Raw genomic sequence first — 6,000 nt, 5'->3', positions numbered from 1 at the left:
ACCTCTCCGATACTCGGAGTGACAAATCCTAATCTCGATCTATGCCAACTCAAGAAACACCTTCGGAGACACTTGTAGAGTATCTTTAAAATCATCCAGTTACGTTGTGACGTTTGATAGCACACAAGGTGTTCCTCCGGTATTCGGGAGTTGCATAATCTCATAGTCAGAGGAACATGTATAAGTCATGAAGAAAGAAGTAGCAATAAAACTAAATGATTATCATGCTAAGCTAGCGGATCGGTCTTGTCCATCACATCATTATCTAATGATGTGATCCCGTTTATCAAATTACAACACATGTCTATGGTGAGGACACATAACCATCTTCGATCAACGAGCTAGTCAAGTAGAGGCATACTAGGGACACTCTGTTTTGTCTATGTATTCACACATGTACTAAGTTTCCGGTTAATACAATTCTAGCATGAATAATAAAAATTTATCATGATATAAGGAAATATAAATAACAACTTTATTACTGCCTCTAGGGCATATTTCCTTCGGTCCCTCACTTGCACTAGTGTCAGTATTCTAGATTACATAGTAATGATTCTAACACCTTTGGAGTCTTGGTGCTGATCATGTTCTGCTCGTGGAAGAGGCTTAGTCAAAGGGTCTGCAACATTTAGATCCGTATGTATTTTGCAAATCTCTATGTCTCCCTTCTTGACTTGATCGTAGGTTGAATTGAAGCGTCTCTTGATGTGTTTGGTTCTCTTGTGAAATCTGGATTCCTTCGCCAAGGCAATTGCTCCAGTATTGTCACAAAAGATTTTCATTGGACCCAATGCACTAGGTATTACACCTAGATCGGATATGAACTCCTTCATCCAGACTCCTTCATTTGCTACTTCCGAAGGAGCTATGTACTCTGCTTCACACGTAGATCCCGCCACGATGCTCTGCTTGGAACTGCACCAACTGACAGCTCCACCATTCAATATAAATACGTATCCGGTTTGTGAATTAGAGTCATTCGGATCGGTGTCAAAGCTAGCATCAACGTAACCATTTACGACAAGCTCTTTCTCACCTCCATAAACGAGAAACATATCCTTAGTCCTCTTCAGGTATTTCAGGATGTTCTTGACCGCTGGCCAGTGATCCACTTCCTGGATTACTTTTGTACCTCCCTGCTAAACTTATAGCAAGGCACACATCAGGTCTGGTACACAACATTGCATGCATGATAGAACCTATGGTTGTGGCATGGGGAATAACTTTCATTTTCTCTCTATCTTCTGCAGTGGTCGGGCATTGAGTCTGACTCAACTTCACACCTTGTAACACAGGCAAGAACCCTTTCTTTGACTGATCCATTTTGAACTTCTTCAAAACTTTATCAAGGTATGTGCTTTGTGAAAGTCCTATTAAGCGTCTTGATCTATCTCTATAGATCGTGATGCCCAATATATAAGCAGGTTCACCTAGGTCTTTCATTGAAAAAATCTTATTCAGGTATCCTTTTATGCTATCCAGAAATTCCGTATCATTTCCAATCAACAATATGTCATCCACATATAATATTTGAAAGGCTATAGAGCTCCCACTCACTTTCTTGTAAATATAGGCTTCTCCAAAAGTCTTTATAAAACCATATGCTTTGATCACACTATCAAAGTGTATATTACAACTCCGAGAGGCTTGCACCAGTGCATAAATGGATCGCTGGAGCTTGCACACTTTGTTAGCACCTTTAGGATCGACAAAACCTTCTGATTGCATCATATACAACTCTTCTTTACGTATCCATTAAGGAATGTAGTTTTGACATCCATTTGCCAAATTTCATAATCATAAAATGCGGCAATTGCTAACATGATTCGGACAAACTTAAGCATCGCTACGGGTGAGAAGGTCTCATCGTATTCAACTCCTTGAACTTGTCGAAAACCTTTTGCAACAAGTCGAGCTTTGTAGATAGTAACATTACCGCCAGCGTCAGTCTTCTTCTTGAAGATCCATTTATTCTCCATGGCTTGCCGATCATCGGGCAAGTCAACCAAAGTCCACACTTTGTTCTCATACATGGATCCCATCTCAGATTTCATGGCCTCAAGCCATTTCACGGAATCTAGGCTAATCATCGCTTCCTCATAGTTCGTAGGTTCGTCATGGTCTAGTAACATGACTTCCAGAACAGGATTACCATACCACTCTTCTGCGGAACATAAGCTGGTTGACCTACGAGGTTCGGTAGTAACTTGATCCGAAGTTTCATGATCATCATCATTAACTTCCTCACTAATTGGTGTAGGCATCACAGGAACTAATTTCTGTGATGAACTACTTTCCAATTCGGAAGTAGGTTCAGTTACCTCATCAAGTTCTACTTTCCTCCCACTCACTTCTTTCGAGAGAAACTCCTTCTCTAGAAAGGATCCATTCTTAGCAACGAAAATCTTGCCTTTGGATCTGTGATAGAAGGTGTACCCAACAGTCTCCTTTGGGTATCCTATGAAGATGCATTTCTCCTATTTGGGTTGGAGCTTATCAGGTCGAAGCTTTCTCACATAAGCATCGCAACCCCAAACTTTATGAAATGACAGCTTAGGTTTCTTACCAAACCATAGTTCATATGGTGTCTTCTCAACGGATTTAGATGGTGCCCTATTTAACGTGAATGCACCCGTCTCTAAAGCATAACCCCAAAATGATAGTGATAAATCGGTAACAGACATCATAGATCGCACCATATATCTAATAAAGTAGGATTACGACATTCGGACACACCATTACGCTGTGGTGTTCCAGGTGGCGTGAGTTGCGAAACTATTCCACATGGTTTCAAATGAAGACCAAACTCATAACTCTAATATTCACCTCCACGATCAGATCGCAGAGAATTTATTTTCTTGTTACGATCATTTTCCACTTCACTCTGATTTTTTTTGAACTTTTCAAATGTTTCAGACTTATGTTTCATTAATTAGATATACCCATATCTGCTCAAATCATCTGTGAAGGTCAGAAAATAACGATACCCGCCGCAAGCCTCAACACTCATCGGACCGCGTACGTCAGTATGTATTATTTCCAATAAGTCAGTTGCTCGCTCCATCGTTCCGGAGAACGGAATCTTAGTCATCTTGCTCATGAGGCATGGTTCGCAAGCATCAAGTGATTCATAATCAAGTGATTCCAAAAGCCCATCGGCATGGAGTTTCTTCATGCGCTTTACACCAATATGACCTAAACAGCAGTGCCACAAATAAGTTGTACTATCATTATTAACTTTGCATCTTTTGGCCTCAATATTATGAATATGTGTATCACTACGATCGACATTCAACAAAAATGGACCACTCATCAAGGGTGCATGACCATAAAAGATATTACTCATATAAATAGAACAACCATTATTGTCTGATTTAATGAATAACCGTCTCGCATGAAACAAGATCCAGATATAATGTTCGTGCTTAAGGCTGGCACCAAATAACAATTATTCATGTCTAAACCTAATCCCGAAGGTAGATGTAGAGGTAGCGTGCCGACGGCGATCACATCGACTTTGGAACCATTTCCCACGCGCATCGTCACCTCGTCCTTAGACAATCTTCGTTTAATCTGTAGCCCCTGTTTCGAGTTGTAAATATGAGCAACAGAACCAGTATCAAATACCCAAGCGCTACTACGAGCATTAGTAAGGTACACATCAATAACATGTATATCAAATATACCTTTCACTTTGCCATCCTTCTTATCCGCTAAATACTTGGGGCAGTTCCGCTTCCAGTGAGCAATCCCTTTGCAGTAGAAGCACTCAGTTTCAGGCTTAGGTCCAGACTTGGGCTTCTTTCCGGGAGTAGAAACTTTCTTTCTATTCTTCTGGAAGTTCCCCTTCTTCCCTTTGCCCTTTTTCTTGAAACTAGTGGTCTTGTTAACCATCAACACTTGATGCTCCTTCTTGATTTCTACCTCCGTAGCCTTTAGCATCGCGAAGAGCTCAGGAATAATCTTTTCCATCCCTTGCATATTATAGTTCATCACGAAGCCTTTATAGCTTGGTGGCAGTTATTGAAGAACTCTGTCAATGACACTATCACCAGGAAGATTAACTCCTAGCTAAGTCAAGTGGTTATGGTACCCAGATATTCTGAGTATGTGTTCACTAACAGAACTATTCTCCTCCATCTTGCAACTATAGAACTTGTTGGAGACTTCATATCTCTCAACTCGGGCATTTGCTTGAACTATTAACTTCAACTCCTGGAACATCTCATATGCTCCATGATGTTCGAAACGTCTTTTAAGTCTCGATTCTAAGCCGTAAAGCATGGCACACTGAACTATCAAGTAGTCATCAGCTTTGCTCTGCCAGACGTTCATAATGTCAGCATTTGCTCCTGGATCGGGTCTTGCACCTAGCGGTGCTTCTAGGACGTAATTCTTCTGTGCTGCAATGAGGATAATCCTCAAGTTACGGACCCTGTCCGTGTAGTTGCTACCATCATCTTTCAACTTAGCTTTCTCTAGGAACGCATTAAAATTCAAGGGAACGGTAGCATGGACCATTGATCTACAACAACATAGACGTGCAAAAACTATCAGGTACTAAGTTCATGATAAAGTAAAGTTCAATTAATCATATTACTTAAGAACTCCCACTTAGATAGACACCCCTCTAGTCATCTAAATGATTACGTGATCCATATCAACTAAACCATGTCCGATCATCACGTGAGATGGAGTTGTTTTCAATGGTGAACATCTCTATGTTGATCATATCTACTATATGATTCACGTTCGAACTTTCCGTCTCAGTGTCCCGAGGCCATATCTGCATATGCTAGGCTCATCAAGTTTAACCCGAGTATTCTGCATGTGCAAAACTGTCTTGCACCCGTTGTATGTGAACGTAGAGCTTATCACACCCGATCAACACATGGTGTCTCGACACGACGAACTGTAGCAACGGTTCATACTCAGGGAGAACACTTATACCTTGAAATTTAGTGAGGGATCATCTTATAATGCTACCGCCGTAGTAAGAAAAATAAGATGCATAAAAGATAGCCAACACAAGCAATCAAAATATGTGACATGATATGGCCGTCATCATCTTGTGCCTTTGATCTCCATCTCCAAAGCACCGTCATGATCTCCATTGTCACCGGCTTGACACCTTGATCTCCATCGTAGCGTCGTTGTCATCACGCCAACTATTGCTTCTACGACTATCGCTACCACATAGTAATAAAGTAAAGCAATTACATGGCAATTGCATTTCATACAATAAAGAGACAACCATAAGGCTCCTGCCAGTTGCCGATAACTTTTACAAAATATGATCATCTCATACAATAAATTATATCGCATGATGTCTTGACCATTTCACATCACAACATGTCCTGCAAAAACAAGTTAGACGCTCTCTACTTTATTGTTGCAAGTTTTACGTGGACGCTATAGGATTCTAGCAAGAACCGTTCTTACCTACGCATCAAAACCACAACGATTTTTCATCAAGTGTGATGTTTTAACCTTCAACAAGGACCAGCCATAGTCAAACTCGATTCAACTAAAGTTGGAAAAACAGACACCCGCCAGCCACCTGTGTGCAAAGCACGTCGGTAGAACCAGTCTCATGAACGCGGTCATGTAATGTCGGTCTGGGACGCTTCATCCAACAATACCGCCGAATCAAAGTAAGACGTTGGTGGTAAGCAGTATGGCTATTATCGCCCATAACTCTTTGTGTTCTACACGTGCATATCATCTACGCATAGACTTGGCAAGGATGCCACTGTTGGGCAACGTAGCATGGAATTTCAGAAAATTTCCTATGATCACGCAAGATCTATCTAGGAGATGCATAGCAACGAGATGGAACAGTGTCCACGTACCCTCGTAGACCGAAAGTGGAAGCATTATGTTGAAGCGGTTGATGTAGTCGAACGTCTTCACGATCCAACCGATCCAAGTACCGAACGTACGACACCTCCGTGTTCAGCACACATTCAGCTCGATGACATCCCTCAAACTCTTGATCCA

This window comes from Aegilops tauschii, chromosome 6, assembly GCF_002575655.3.
Source record: "Aegilops tauschii subsp. strangulata cultivar AL8/78 chromosome 6, Aet v6.0, whole genome shotgun sequence".
Lineage (NCBI taxonomy): Eukaryota > Viridiplantae > Streptophyta > Magnoliopsida > Poales > Poaceae > Aegilops > Aegilops tauschii.
This window is presented reverse-complemented; position numbering follows the sequence as displayed.